At 55.2% G+C, this 16469-nt stretch overlaps 1 protein-coding gene across 2 annotated transcripts in view; it reads right to left on the bottom strand.

The window, feature by feature from the left end:
* The window catches only part of IGSF21 (immunoglobin superfamily member 21), a 236864-nt gene that overhangs the window by 209537 nt on the left and 10858 nt on the right, over positions 1-16469 (bottom strand). The window lies entirely within an intron of this gene.

Here is a 16469-nt window from a genome sequence, read left to right as displayed (position 1 = left end):
CTCACCTGTCAGTCCTACAGTCCACGGGAAGGGGATTTAGGTGCCCTAATTCAGAAAAAGCCTTTAGCAGGAGGCTGGCTCATAATAAGTGCTCAGTTAACAGCGGTGGCAGGAGCAGGAACACACTAATGGGGTGAGGAAGTGGATGCTGGGCTGGCATCCTGGGCATCTCCACTGCAGAGGAGACCCCACCATGGCCGTACTGGGCCCACATGTGTAGACCAGAGCAACAACGCCCCAAAGAGATGTTCATTCAATGAGGGAAGGGAACTGGTGGATAAATACCCCAGCTTTCACATTTGTAGGCGGGGGGGGGGGGCATGATCCTGAGGTACGTGCTGCACAGCTTCTCAGCCGGCCTGGCTGCATCTTGTACTGTCTTCCTTCCTTTTCTTGTCTCACTCCTTTCCTCCCTCGCTGGTGTTTCCTGAGGTCGCTCCCAAATAAACTACCTGCACCCGAATCCTTGCCTCAGGCTCTGCCTTGATGGGAACCCCCAAAGCAAATGATACAGCCCCCAGCACTAAATACCTGAGAAGTGCACGACACGCAATACCGCCCTTGCTCCCGCTTACTTCTCAGGCCGTCCGGGGATTGAGTGCGATAAACAGCAGGACAAAGATGAGGAATAGAAGAAAGCGAGGCCACATGTCCTGGGAGGGATTATTATATTTCCGCAGTGAGATAAGGGTCTTAAAGCTCACTGATTCTGCAGCCGGCGTGTGGGGCTCAGGCACAGTCTCTAGTTCTATTAATCCCCGCTTGGCCCTGCCTGTCACTTAGGGCCCCATTCTCTTCAGCCTCAACCCTGGGGCAGAGGAAAACTTCCCTGAAACAGATCTAAGCGCATCAACCTCGCTGCGGGACAAAGAGGCCCTTCCACGCTGGGGACCCGGGGGCTTCATTCAAGGCTGAGCCCTGCCACTTACCTGTAGCAGGTCCCTCCCTGCCCTGCGCTAAACCTCCCCAACCTGACAACGTGGGGACAAGAGAGCCTCAGAACAAGGGGGAAGAGCCAGGAGCTAGACTGCTGGAGAAGGAATCCCAGCTTCGTCACTCACTCGCTGTGTGGCTTCAAGTCGGTGACTCACCCCCTCTGTGCCTCGGCTCCCTCATTTACAAAATGGGGAAAATAAAAGAGCCTAACTCAGGGGCTTTTGAATGCAGGTTAAACACCTTAATATTTATAAGGCGTTTACAAGAATGCCCGGCACACGGTACGTACTATGTAAATATTTGTTAAATAAACACCTATACTGTTTACCCCAAAGAGTTGTGGTGGAATCACAAGATGATAAATATATGAAAATCCCTTGTACATGGTAGAAATCCACACAAATATCTCATAGTTATGAATTCTCTTTCTAGCTCCATTTCCCCAAAGGGGCTTCCCTCCGTGGGCTTTGTAGTGCAGAACACAGAGAAGGGACTTTGAAGTCCCCCGGCGGCAGGTAGGAGATACGGTGCTGTCCCCTCAGCCGCCGTGGGACCTGGAGCACGTGGCCTCACACTTCAGAGCCTCAGTTTCCGCCTCTGGGGTAATAATGGCATCCATCTCTTAGGGTCAGGTGAACATGATGGGGAAGACAGGAAGGGAGCCACCTGCCCCAGGGTCTGCCCCCAAGGGGCCCGGGCAGCGCAACCTTCCTTCCCCAGATCCCCGAAGGAAGTCACTTGGCATCTCTGGGGTTCAGCTCCTCCAGCCCGAGATGCCAGTTCACAGGCTGGTGGGAGCGTGGGTGAGACTGGTGCACGTGAGAGTTTGAGCCCAGGCCTGGGGGACGGCATATGTTCAGTGACAGCCCCGCTTTCCCCCAGGAAAATCGGTTGATCAATCTAAATCGCCGAGAATCCCCTAATCTCCCAGGCATGGCCGTGGAGCTCTGTGTAGGATTTCTCCGCCTCGCCGTGATGGACTGAGGCCCTGTCGGGGCTGAGCTGTCTAGCTGAGCGGGCTGGTGGGGAGAGGGCCGGTGCAGAGCTCAGTCTTGCTGAACACGGTCCCGGGGGAGGACCGAACTCAGGTGCCTGGAAGTTTCAGGAGCTGTGGGTCCATCCTGAAGGTGTGGGTGCCGGAGAGGCCTTCGGGGTCAGGGGCAAGTGAGGAGCGGAGGCCAGCACCCACGTCCGTCCTCCACGGCCGAGAGAAGCCCAGAGATGTTTGTCAAAAGGCTCCGGTTCCCGTGTGCCCGGCCTGCCCTGGGCTAATGTGTTTGCCTAAACGCTTACGTCCCAGATAAGAGGCCTGGGAGATGTGCAGATAGTGCCCGTGAGTAATTAACCCTCCCCCTTGGGAACCGAGCTGGCGTCAGAGTCAGACCTATGGAAGAACAGGACCAGAAGGGAGGTCTGGAAGCTTCTGAGGTCCTGTCTACAGGGAACCAGAATATCCCTCCCCAGTCAAAGGGAGTTTGAGATCAGCGCCCCATTCCCCACCTTGCAGATGGGAAAATGAGGCCCAGAGAGGGCCGGGTACCCCAGAGTGGAACCAAGTCTCTAGGCTGTCAGCATAAAAGGCAACTGCCCAGAAGATGTGTAGTGGAAAAGCTACAGGTGGGAGTTAAGAGAGCCACAGGTGGGAGAGGAATCTCCTTCCATCATTCATTCATTCGTTCACTCATTCGCTCATTATTCAACAAAGAGCATCTGGCGGGACGCTGTCCTAGGTGCTAAAACCTCTCCCACTAGTTGGTAGATGCTGGAAGGTAATGGACCACACCTGTCCCGCTCGCTGCCCTCTCCCCTAAGCCCAGAATGTAATAAGAGCTTAACAAAGGTCTCCCAGATACGGGATTTATCACACTTAACACTCACCCGCAAAGAAAAGAAATTCTTATTCTCATTTTACAGTGAGGAAAGTGAGGCTCTGAGAGGTAAAGGGACAGGTCCGTGTGGTCATTATGAATTCATTCAGCAAGAAATAAACCCTGGCTGTGCACCTACAATGATGAGCAAGCAGACCAGGCCCTTCAGGGGCTCCCAGCCCAGCAGAGGAGTGGGCTGTGGTCAAACAGCCAATACCCTGACCTGACCGTGTGTGAGTACAAAGTGAGACGGGGGTCATGGGAGGAGGGCCGTTACTTCATATTCTGGGCTGTGTGGATCCAAAGTCAGGTGGAAGAGGGAAGGTCTGAAGATGAGAAGGTGGCATTTGTCAGCCACAGAAACTGGGGGATCAGAGAGGTGAGGTGACTTTCCCAGGGCCACACAGCGGGTGTGGGGTGGGGCTGGAGTTCAAGCCCAGCCGCTCTGCAAACCCACTCTCCTTCCACCATATCCGGGAAGCAGGAAAGACCCGAGACAGGGTTTGGAGCAGAAAGGGTGTGCTGGTCGGCAGAAGCCAGACGGGGCTGGAGGCCCGGGCTCCCCGTGATCTGGCCGACGCAGGGCAGAGGCCTGGCTTCACCCCCAGCCTCAGTGAATGGACGTCTTGAAGCCAAATCCAGCTTTCTCCTCCCCCTCCTCCTCCTCCTTTATGGAGACACTAATTTTAGCCAGCCACAAAGTCAGCCTGAGCTTTTAAAAACGGACTGATTTATGCTTTTCCTTAATTGCTCCAAAAGAGCGCTTTGCATCTAGTGAAAGAGAGAATGAATATAACTCTATTTAGGTTAAAAATTTAAAGCCAAATTCTCACTGGCCTGGCAAGAAGAGAGAAATGCACTTAACCCTGTCTCAGTGGACTCCCCGTCGCCCTTCCTCTGTCTGCTCAGAGCCTCCCTGTCTGCTTCACAGGCCCAGACTCTGCCAGGGGAGAAAGCAGAGAAACACCGGGGGCCTCACCATGAGGCCTGGAAACACCAGGGGCCACTCAAGTGAGGGCAGGGCGCTTTTTAACGAATCCCTGGGGAGATCTGCAAAATCTCCCTTCCAGTAAGCAGTCGGGGCCCAAAATCCACTGCTGGGGCAAAGTTCTGCAGTCATTTCCCAACTTGGGGAGTCAGTGCATACCCAGGTCTACTTGGCCATCCCTCTGCCTGCCTGCTGAGGCTTCCAAGGCTCTGCCCAGATTCAAATAGTGACCCTTCCAGAGGATTTCTAAGAATTCCATTCAACTGAAAACCATTTGCCACTTATAATGCTGAGAGATGGGAATCTAACAGTTGACAAGGCAGGAATGCCCCACAGGACTGACCATCAATCTTTGGATTCCCTAGTCATAGGTCAGTGTGGTTTGACTTGTTAATTATCATTTCATCCATCCAGGTACCCACCCACCCACTCATCTACTCACCTACTCAGTTATCTACCCATCCTTCATCCATCCATCCATCCATCCATCCCCTCACCCACCCATCCATCCACCCATCTTTCATCTATCCATCCATCCACCCACTCACCCATCCACCTACTCTTCATCCATCCATCCACCCACCCACTCACCCATCCACCCACCCTTCATCCATCCACCCATCCATCCATCCATCCATCCACCTATGCTTTATCCATCCATCCATCCATCCATCCATCCATCCATCTCCTCACCCACCCATCATCTATCCATCCATTCTCCATACATCCATCTCTCATCCATCCACCTACCCTTCATCCATCTACCCATCCATCCATCTATCCATCCACCCATCTTTCATCCATCCATCCACTCATCCACCTACCCTTCATCCATCCACCCAACCACCCACCCATCCTTCATCCATCCATCCATCCACCCAGCCACTCATCCACCCACCTACCCTTCATCCATCCATCCCCTCACCCACCTATCCATCCACCCATCTTTCATCCATCCACTCGTCCATCCACCCATCCATTCACCCACCCATCATCTATCCATCCATTCTCCATACATCCATCTTCCATCCATCCATCCACCCATTTCTCATCCATCCACCTATCCTTCATTCATCCATCTATCCACCCACCCACCCATCCACCCATCCACCTACCCTTCATCCATCCACCCAACCATCCACCCATCTTTCATCCATCCATACATCCATCCACCCAGCCACTCATCCACCCACCTACCCTTCATCCACCCATCCATCCATCCATCCATCCATCCCCTCACCCACCCATCCATCCACCCATCTTTCATCCATCCACTCATCCATCCACCCATCCATCCACCCACCCATCATGTATCCATCCATTCTCCATCCATCCATCTTCCATCCATCCATCCACCTACACTTCATCCATTCATCCACCCATCTTTCATCCATCCACTCACCCATTCTTCATCCATCCATCCATCCACCCACCCATCCATCCATCCATCTACATCTTTCATCCACCCATCCATCCATCTACCTACCCATCCACCCATCCATCCATCCACCCATCTTTCATCCACCCACCCACCCACCCATTCTTCATCCATCCATCCATCCATCCACCCACCCATCCATCCATCCATCTACATCTTTCATCCACCCATCCATCCATCTACCCACCCATCCACCCACCCATCCATCCATCTACCCACCCATCCACCCATCCATCCATCCACCCATCTACCCATCTTTCATCCACCCACCCACCCATTCTTCATCCATCCATCCATCCACCCATCCATCCACCCACCCACCATCTATGCATCTATTCTCCATACATCCATCTTCCATTCATCCATCCATCAATCCAAATATTTAATAAATGCATTCTGTGCTCACAGAATTCTGTTACAGAAATTAATAGGACAGGATAAATAAGATAAACAGGAACTCTATCCTTATTGATTTCAAGGAGTAAGTGAGGAAGGTAAGTAAATGGGACAGTTATTAAAGCAGAGACAGCAGCTGGCTACCAAAATTCCATGCACGCACACGCGTGCACACACACACACACACACACACACACACACACACAGTGGCCCTGCCTCACAACACGGAGCTGACTCCAGGATGCAAATGCCACCTCTCCATAGACAACATTTCCCAGATGCTTCTCTACTTTCTTTCCTTTCCCACTGGCTGGAAAGGACTACAAAGCCCCAGGAGACAGAAGGAGCTTGGCTCCCTGAGTCTCCACATGGAGGAAAGCCTCCTGCCTAGAAAGATGCCTGCAGCGTCTGCTAAAACCAACTTTCTACTGAGCTTGTGCCGTGAAATCCGGGGGGCTTGCTTGTTACATCATCAAGTGCTGCCCAAATACAATAATATTTTACAAAGCACTTTTCTGTAGGTGAATGAAGGCATAGAATCACGTCATTTGATTTTTACAACCACATGTAGTAGGTAATTGTTGCCCCCATTCATGGATGAGAAAACCGAGGTTCAGAGAGGTGAAGTATCTTGCCCAGAGTCACACAGCTGGTAGGTGGTGGGCCGGGATTTGAACCCTGACATCCACTTACTTTACAAGGCGATATGTTTCTCACTGGGAATACAGACAGGGTTAGCCACAGGGTGGGACAGGAGGGGGCGGAGTCCTTGTCTGCCTCTGGGTGAAGAAGCTGGGACTGGGTGTTTATCCCTGAGCCATCAGTAGGGTTTCTGTTACAAGACACATGGAGAAACACACACACACACACACACACACACACACACACACACACACACCACAAAAAATCTGCCCCTGGTGGGGCACCTGGGTGACTCAGTCAGTTGAGCGTCTGACCTCAGCTCAGGTCATGATCTCATGGCTCAAGGGTTCGAGACCCATGTCCAGCTCTGTGCTGACAGCTCAGAGCCTGCAGCCTGCTTCAGATTCTGTGTCTCCCTCTCTCTCTGCCCCTCCTCCACTCATTCTCTCTCTCTCTCTCTCTCTCTCTCTCTCTCTCTCTCTCTCTCAAAAATAAATAAGCATTAAAAAATTGTAAAAAAAAAAAATCTGCCCCTGGTGTCTCCCCTCCCCAAGCAGGGACAAAAGCTCCCCAGGCAGAGCCTCCTTCCTCTGGCAGTTGCTATCTTTCTGGGGGGGCTTTTCTCAATCCATAAGAGGAGCCCCCTTCTTTCCTCCCAGGACAAGAGGAAACAAGGATGTAGACATACCAGGTTACTGCCCCTGGGAGGCATAAGGTTCCTCCAAAGGCCTAGTCCAGTCTCTGGCAGCCCAGGCAGACCTCCAAGACATCCCCATTGGCCAGATCGAAGCCATCAGAGATGAGCCCCTCTGTTTAGCTATCTGTAAAATGGGGCTAATAATGGTGGCATCACAGGGACTCTGGAGGGGATTAAATCACATAGTAGGCAACTGATCATTCAAGGAGGGAGAAACACAGACTTTGAGAACGTTCTAGCTCGCAGGGCCCTGAAGGATCTCATGGGGAAAACGAGGCCCAAAGGGAGTAGTTGTTGTTTGCCCTGGGTGGAACAGAAAGGTGGGTGCTAGGAGTTATCCTGACTGCTTTGTTTCTTTCCACCTTTTCCTCGGCATCCCTGGCTCCTTCCTACAGGTGCTTCTTGTCCTGGTGTGGAGAGTGGGACTCAGCCGGGGAGAGAAGGAGAAAGAAGGTGTCCCGAATCTAAGCCTCTAGTCACAACTAAAGGCTGGACCTCATGGGCTTTCCCACGGTTTTGGCTGGGGGAGGTCTGGTGCTCCAGTGGGAAGGACACAGGCTTTGGCCGCCCGGAGATGGGGTCAAATCCCGGCATGGCCATTCGTGAGCAGGCCCCTTCCCCTGCACCTGTCCCCCTCAGTGCGTGGGGACAAAGTGCCCATCCTGATGGCCGTCGCCTGGAGGAACGAAAGCCATGCGCTCGGTGCCAGCCGTGGGGGGTGCTCGCCAGACGGCACCCCTGATCGCCGCCCAGCTCTGTCTTCTTCACAGCTCACACCTGCCCAGAGGTGCTATCCCGGCTCCCAGCCTCCGGACCTTCCGCACGGTGTGGGCGTGGCTAGGCTGAGCGATGGCATCACAGCCCCATCCGTGCCCAGCAGCTGAACCACTGTCCAACCCAGAGCCCTTGGCTCACAGGGAGGGGCGGGAGGGGAGCACGCCTATGGCAGAGAGCCTTGGGAAGAAGGCAGGGGCCCCCCCTCTACTGACTCAGAACTGCCTTCCCACCTCCCAACCCTTGCCTTTTCCAATGGTGCCCCCCCAGCAGGTCCAAGCCCCTGTCTCTTCACTCCCTACTTCCCACCCAGCCTGGAGAGTGAGGCATTCTCCCTCCTCGCTAATAAGATTAAAACGTATCTCCCTCTTACAGTATCGATTCATAGCACTGATTTACTGTTACTTCTCAGCTGCTACAAAACGGATGCGCGGGCTGCCACCTTAATCTCTATCCATCTCTTCACTGCCGGGGAATAACTGCTAATTAATACCTTTTTGCCTCCTGACACCCGCCAGCTTTGAGGGCCATCAATACTCTGGGCTCCCTGCCCCCCAAGCCCACGTGACCCCACTGGCTCGGGCTCCAGCCCAGCCCAGCCCCAGCCCAGAGGTGCTCTGGGGCCTCAGGGGAACAGGAGAAGGGGCGTGAGCTTCCCAGTCCTCGACCTCCACGAGACACGGACGCATACGGCCAGCGGGCACAAGGCGGTGGCTAACTCAGGAGGGACAGACCCAGGCCACCCCTCCTCAAACCACCCATGATGTTTTCATCCAGTATCAGGCTCGTCACCCACAGAATGGAGAGAGCCACAGACCCACCTCCTACACGGGCAACGATTCAATAGGAGCAGGTCAGGAAGGTGCCGAACGCAGGCCTCTGCCTCCTGCCTCATTGGGTCTCTGGCCCGGGCGGAAGGGGGTACGGTTATGGACCAGCTGAGTCGGCAAGTGCTGGTGGCGGGGCGTGCGGGTGGCCAATTCCTGGTTCCAGAGAGCAGGGTCCAGAGAAGGCCCCGTCAGGAGAAGGAGTCAAACACAAATGTACGGACTGGCCGGGAGACACAGCTCCCCCTGCTTCTCTTCTCCTCCTTTTCCAGCACCAAAGGCCACCTCCTCCAAGAAGCCATCCTTGACCACCCAACCTAGAGAAAGCACTCTGCTCCCAAGCCCCGCACTGTGCCGGGACCCTGTGGGATTCTCCTCACAGCACGGCACCATCCGGAGTGAGGCGACTTATCTGCTTGTTCATTTCTGCCTCCCCCACCGTGATGTCAGTCCCAGGAGGGCAAGGCTCTGTCTTGTTCGATGCCATTTTTTCAAATGTACGGTAGGAGGTCAGTAAGTATTTAATAAATGAATAACAAGTTCCCCAGTAGCATTTGCTAACCATCATCATCGTCATAAGCAAGATTACTACGTCCTTCTTCCTCAAATAAAGATCTGATTAAATGCCTTCTCACCTTTAACGGGGGCATCCCATCGTGATCTCATGGTTTGTGAGTTCAAGCCCCGAGTCGGGCTCTGCGCTGACAGCACAGAGCCTGCTTGGGATTCTCTCTCTCTGCCCGTGCCCCACTCGTGCCTGCTCTCTCGCTCTCTCTCAAAATAGATAAATAAGCTCAAAAAAAAACTGCCACCGTGTACGAAACGTCTACGAGGCGTAAGACCCTCTCAGCAACACAGATACCATCACTCCCATTTTACAGATGAGAAACTGAGGCTCACAGCACTTGGATGCCTCGCCCCAGATGACACATCCAGCAGGTCGCTCAGGTGCCATTCAGAGCCAGGTGGGCCACACTCGAAGCCCTCCACCTGCCCCCCTGATACGGCCCAGCACCTCCCACCGGGACGGACCCTGAGGGCTGCTTCTCTACCGGCAACACCCGGACGCCAGAGGTTTCCTTCGGATTGAAACCGGCAGCCTGCTGAGAGCAAGCCATTCCCTGTGGTCACCGGCGGCCAGCCTGGGGAGGGACGTCAGCCTGATCTTGGATTCGCACAGGGCACACGGGGAGAACCAAGAACAGAGGCCCAGGTGCCTCGAACACGCGAGGAGCTCTGGACTTGCCCCTCCCCCTCTCCGCACCAATCCCCCGCCAGGGGCACCTGTGGGACCAGATGGGGTCGGGGATGTGTGAACACCCAGGATTACGGCTCGACATCCCCCCAATCTGTCCTCGCCTGCGGGATTCCCCTTTATCTCGTAGACACCTGACAGCCGGGCTGGGGCCCTGCTCGGCGAGGGAAGGGGGTGGGGGGGGAGGGTGGCAGCTGTCTGTCTCCTCTGGCAGCGAGGGGTGGGGGCGGGGAGGGAGAGGAAGCCCCAGGACTGAGCCCAGCAGATGTGCCAGCGGAAGCCAGCACGGGCACTTTTAATAAAACATAACGAAGCGTGGGATCGTAAACTATTTCATCTAATTCCCGGCCTCACGAGGGTGGGGCAGACCCGTTGGGCTGGCAAAGGAGACAGGTTTATGGGGGGGGGGGTGACCTGAGGCTGGGCTGGGGGACGGGCAGGCACAAGCCGGGGGCAGGAGCCCCAGGCCTCCTGGCCAGGCTCAGGGTGGCCTTTCCCTAGGCCTTCCTTCCAGCTTGGGTGGACACACGTCAGCCCTGGCCCCCTCCTGCTGGCGACCGGGGACCAGTCACTTGCCACTTGGCCTCCGTTTCCCCACAGGTAGAGGGAAAGGAGGGTTGAACCTAAACAGGAAAGCTCCAGAACCTTCTCCAGCCCTGATGGCTCCCTCCATCACCCAGAACGGGCAAAGCAGGGCCCCCCGGACTCGCACTCCGACCCACATTCCGGCCTCCCAAAGCCAAGGGTACTCCGTGGCAGGCTGGGGTTCCACGGAACACAGTGTGAAAACCACCCCCCCCCCCCAGGCCCAGCTTCTCTCCCAGAACCTCAGTGTGGGCCCCGCTGATCGTGGGGCTCCCCCGGTCCCTGCCACACGCACGTTGGCTCTCTCTCCATGTTAGCATTTACTGCCGTCGGCAATGAGGCATCTCCCATGTTTGCAGGGCCGGGCCGGAGGAGATGTCCAGGTACTCGGGCCCCGCCCTGACCCCGCACCTCTGCAAGGTAGCCATGGCTCCTTCCAAGCCTCCTCCCCTCTCACTGCAGTTATGACGCCCTGCCTCTCCGCGAACATTCCTCCTCACGCGTGTGCCAGTCGCACACTGCAGAAGGGAGGGTCCCGGAGGGCGGGCTCCGTCTCTCCTCCCATCGCTCCTCCTCCAGTCCGTCTCCAGCGCCTCGCACAGTACCTGGAGCACAGAAGAGCCCAAGCTGTCAGGCGGACGGACGGATGCTCAAAAGGGAGTGAGGTCTCCCTTCCTGGCCCGAACGGGTACCGCTCCGCCAGGCCTAACAGGCTCACTCACGTTTCACAGTGTCTTTGGTATGAATTCCAACAGAGGCTGTAAGCTCCTGGAGGGCAACCATATCCTCTCTCCAGATCCCACAGCATCTGTGCGGCTTTTATTACTTCCGTGAACACTTGTCGGTGCCTTCTCTGCATCAGGACCTGTGCCAGATGGGTCACCGATGGCCGGCGTGCCCCCCCCCCAGTGCTGTGGACACAGTAGATACGCAGAAAATGCTTGTGGAATGAATAAACGAAGTGCCGTGCAAGTGAGACCTGAATAACGAACAGGGCTTAGTCCAAAGAAGGAGGTGGGTTCCAGCAGTGGGAACAGCATGTGCATGTGCAAAGGCCCTGGGGCAGCTAGGGCCACCGTGTCTTCAGTGCCGAGGGGGACGGCAGGAGGATGGGGGTCTCGGTCCAGCTTTCTGTCTCCTCGGTGGTTCCCCTCGGGTGGCATCCATCTTCCGCTTTCCAGAACACCACACGATAGGTTCTCACCGAGGCCACGCTTGCTGAGAGACGGGAGGGAGGGGAGACCAGCTGCAGACCCACCCACCGCCACAGACACATCTCCCTCGTCACCTCCAGGCCCACTGAACACTCATGTGCTCAGACCCACACACTGCACTAAATATAACCGTCACATATGCCTCTTCTGTCTCCTTTCCGAGGGAAATAACGTTAAGTAAAGCCCTTAAAATTTTAAAGAGCTGGGATGCGTGCTCTCTGCGGGAAGCTTTTAGCGGCACGCTGGAAAGAAAGAATAATAATAATGAGGCCAGAAACAACAGAGCAGAGCCTGGCTGCCACCCCGTGACCGCCAGGGCAGGGAGGGGCCGAGCCCGTGGCCTTCACAGTCGTCGTGCAACCGTGCGTGGGGCCCGGGCCCAGCTCTGGCGGCAGCTGGAGTCCCCGAGCCCCTGAGAGCTGTGTGGGATCAAGATGGGGGGGGTCTATCTCTGGCAGAGAAGCAAGAAAGCAGAGAGAACACAAAGCGGGTAAAAGGCGAGACAACCTGGGTTCAACACAGCACAGCCACTTAGTAGCTGTGTGACCCTGAGCAAGTGGCTTAACCTCTCTGTGCTTCAGTCTTTGCTGCTGTAAGGCGGGGGTGCTAGGGCGCACACCTCCGAGGAGTTATGCAGATGGCGCAGTGAACAGTTGACACAAGCAGGAGCTTCCCACAGCGCCCGCATGCACGTAGCAAGCATTCAGTACACGTTTCCTACTAACACCACTTGGCAGGTGACGTCCAAGAGGCCCAGGCAGAGAGCCTGGACCTGACCACACAGCTCTGTTGACTTCAAGCCCAGGAGTCTTTCCCTGGATCCACAGAGCTGAGAGAGGCCACTTTGTAACCAGAGGCTGTCCCAGGTTAACAGGAGGGGGCATCTTTTAAAGAGATCAAGCCAGATTAACACGCGGCTCTGTCCCCACCCCTACCCCCCACAGCATTTGCCCCCTAGCTGTAGGGGGCAAATGGCCCCATGGGGGTTTTCAACTGGAAAGCAGGCTCCTCCTGGCCACTGTGAGTGCCAGGGACCTGGGGGTCCGGACTGGGAAAATCTGTCTCGTCGCAAGACTAACCCACTTCCGGCAAATGCACTCGATCGATCCCCTGGGTCACCTCAGGCCTCGCTTGTTTCCTGCAACTCATACCCCTTCACCACTGTCTCCCAGAATCTCCCAGATGATCCAGGCCCTTTCCAGCCTATGAATCTTTGTCCCTACTATTACTTCCTCCTAAAATCTCTCCATCTCCTTCTTAGCCCGGCAAACTCCTACGCATCCTTCAAGACCCAGTAGGGTGTCACCACTTCTAGTGATATAGAACTTTGACGCAAACCTCAGACAGATTAGTTATCCCCTGATCTGCATTCCTGCAAGGACTTGCAGCTATTTCAATTGTAAAGTCTCCACTGTTATATAACCACAATTTATTTGTTTGCCTGCCTCTCTGCCCCGGGAGGCTGCAAACCCCTTGAAGTCCAGCACTGGGTCTTACTTTTCCATGTAGTGCCAGCCTCAGCACGGGGCCCAACCCAGAGCAGACGCTTAGCAAATGGCAGCTGCACAGAATTACAATGAGGCTGTGAGTGTGCACCCCACACTGAGTAACCAGTGGGGGGCCCCTCATCATTGACATCGCTGGTACTTAGTAAACTCCACTGGATGCTTCCAAATTCCCAAAGGTGGGAATTTTAGGGTAACGACACATCTTAAAGGAAATATTTTGGACATAGATGAGACCCTCCTTCCCAACCCTATTACCCATCCCAGAATCCGAGAACTGGAATCGTCCAGACCCGCCCCTTTGTTTGACAGACCCAAGACTCAGAGGAGGGGGTAAGCCAGTCACACAGTAAGTTACTGGAGGCGTTGAAATCAGATCCCGTGGCTCGTTAAGGCTGAGGCTGGTGCCCCTTCGACCCAGCTGGCTTTTTCCACCGCAGCTCGTGACGATGCTGGGTCGTATGGGGAAGCCTTTTAAAAATTCAAATAGTTCCATGTTATTTTATTTTACTATGAAGTAAGAAAAAAGTATAGACTCGCCATCACAAACCTAGACAGTGTATCTTTACATGAAACAAGTCAAGAGAGAGGAAATCAATTCAAATGTGATTATAAGAGAACGACAACGTAAACAATGGCGGGGATGGGATGCAGCGACGACGAACATCGCGAAGGGGGTGACGGGCTGGGCAATCACTGCCGAGAGAGGTTCAGAGCCAGCCGGCCAGGAGGCACCAGCACCCAGGGAGTGAGGACCCATGGGTGACAGAAGCTACCTCTGAGACCCCGGGGCCAGCCCAAGAAGGCAGAGTGACAGACACCCTGGGGCTAAGGTGGGGGCCGTACAGCCCGCACAGAGAAAGACCCAGCCTGCGGGACACGGCCCCAAGCTCAGCTGGAAAGCCAGTCCTCACCAAAGCCCATGTGGACAGTCAGGTAGATGAGAAGGGGCCAGAACGAAAGAACGTCACTCTGGCCAACGTGGAAACCGAGGCCTAAGGGGGCCGTTGGTGAAGCTCTTCTTGATGAATACTTAACCCCAGGGAGCGACCTGTCCCCTCCCGAAGGGTGACTCTGCCGCGCAGCCAGTAGGCAGGGCTGAGACCGACCTGCGCCTAGGGGCAGGGGGCGCCGAGGGGCTGGCGGACGACGGCAGTGTTGACAGATGGCACGCTGGCGAGGGGCAGGGGCCCTCCGTCTTGCCCGGAGCACATTAGAGAATGAGCCAGGGAAGAAATTGCCACTGGTATTTGTCACAGCAATTTCAGCAAAGCGCCGAATGTGTAAGCGTCGCATGAATTTCAACTGGCAGAATTAGTCCCCATCAAAGTCATTCTGAGCAGTCAAGGTAGACGGGGGGAAAAGGGCCAGACAAAGGAGAATCGAGGGGCCTAAAGAAAGCCACCTCAGCCAACCGGGAAGCTGTGAGCTGAGGGGGCCGTCGGTGGAAGGTTTCCCAGGAAATAGTCATCGGATTTGAAGCCAGGTGCTCCTTGAACTCCAGCTACGGCCCGCAGAGAAGATGTCTCTAAAGGTGGTGATAGACTTTGAGCCTTCGGGTGAAGGATGGAGATCCGGCTGGGGGTCCAGAGGGTTAACTCACTCACTGTTAATGCTCCCCCCGCCCCACTGCTCCCCCACCTGCAAGGGTAGAAGCCGCCTCCGGTGAGAGAGGCTGGCAGTCGGAGGGCACCTGCCTTTCCACTCGGAAGCAGGGAGCTTTGAGCCCGTTCATGACGGATGTCAAGCAGGCTGCCCACGGTAGGAGCCAGTGCGGATGGCAGGAAAGATGACCTAAATGGATGTAAGGAGAAAGCACCTCTCCGTGGGAAATAGGGTGGAAAATAGACTGGAGAATGACGAATCGGTGTGCCCTGGGGTGGAGTCATCAATCAGCGAGCTGGACCAGGGGACAGGGAGGTGTAGGGACACTGAATAGTCTAGGGCAGAGATGACGCATTGCAAAGGTCGACACCCGCAGTGGAGAATGCGGGCAGTTTCTCTTTACAAGTGGCGACATTGTCCCCGCATTACCTGCTGCTTCAAGCCCACATGCTCCTGAAAAGCCAGTTCCGCCTTCCCAAAGACCCCCATGCTCATATGCTGCTTTTCAGCTCAGGAAAATCCAGCATCCAGCCCAGGATTGGGCACAAGGATGGGCATTTTATTACTGCCACGGTCCTTGGTATACACAGCCACCCATCATTAGCACCGCACGTGGTCCCCTTCGTGGTCACAGCAACGCTACTGGGCAGGAAGCACAATCCCCGTTTTGTAGATGGGGAAACTGAGGCTTAGCGGGATGGTGCTAGATCTCTGCTCTTTGCACTCGAGCTCACACTCCTCCCTCCTCCGCTCGCTCTGTAGAGACACCTGCCTGTTTGGGCTTCCAACTGGGTTTGGCCAATGGGCGGCACCAGGAAAACACTCAAAGACAAGAGTGGGGGGGAATGGTGGGTACTTCTCCCTCGAGCTCCCCTCTGCGTGGCCCTCTCCAGTCTACGGGTGGTAATGGCCACCCGCTGCGCCAAGCCCAGAGCGACACCATTCCCTGCTGTCTGCCCCAACCCCCATGTACACTGTCCCCTTAATAAGCCCGCCTCCTCCGAGACTCCCCGCTTGAGCTTGGTGTTTCCCAACTGGCACCTGATTGATGTGGAGGGAAGTCACTCCTCCCAAAGTCACAGAGCTCACACACACACACACACACACACACACACACACACACACAGCGGCTCTGGAACTTGAACCCTCCTCTGCCTGCCTCCAAAGCCTGCGTTGTCCCATCTGAACGGGGGCTGCTGCGTGGCTGACGTGCACACCCGCCACCTTTACAGATTGGCCTTATCCGTGTGCCACCTGCTCTGCAGCGTATTCAACATTCTTCTTTAACTCGACTCATTTTTTACTTAAATAAGCCGTTTTAAAAAGAGAGAGAGAGAGAATTTAAATCACTGCCCCAAATGGCAAACCAGACTTCCTCGCCTTAAACAGAGGGTAACTGAAAGAGAATTACAATGAAAACAAAACGCTGTTACTACAGCTCTGGCTCCCTTGGGTTCACTGAAGGTGTGTTGCCCCAGACCTGTTTTTGTTGGGAAGGCAAGACATGATATCATCAGCCTGAGGCTTTCTCCTTGGCACCACTGGAAGGACGGGATGAGAAAGAGACCGGGGAAGAGACCCTCCCTCCCCGATTCCTTGTCACTTGTGGCCAATGCGCAGGCCCCACCTGAAGAGCGGCCCCAGGTCCGCTCGGTCCAGCAGAACTTTCTGTAACGACGTCCCGTTTCCATCCGTCCTGTCCGACTCGGGAGCGCTTGAAATGTGGCTGGTGTGACTGC

This window comes from Felis catus, chromosome C1, assembly GCF_018350175.1.
Source record: "Felis catus isolate Fca126 chromosome C1, F.catus_Fca126_mat1.0, whole genome shotgun sequence".
Taxonomy (NCBI): domain Eukaryota; kingdom Metazoa; phylum Chordata; class Mammalia; order Carnivora; family Felidae; genus Felis; species Felis catus.
Note: the sequence above shows the minus strand (reverse complement) of the source record. Positions and strands in the feature narration are given on the sequence as shown.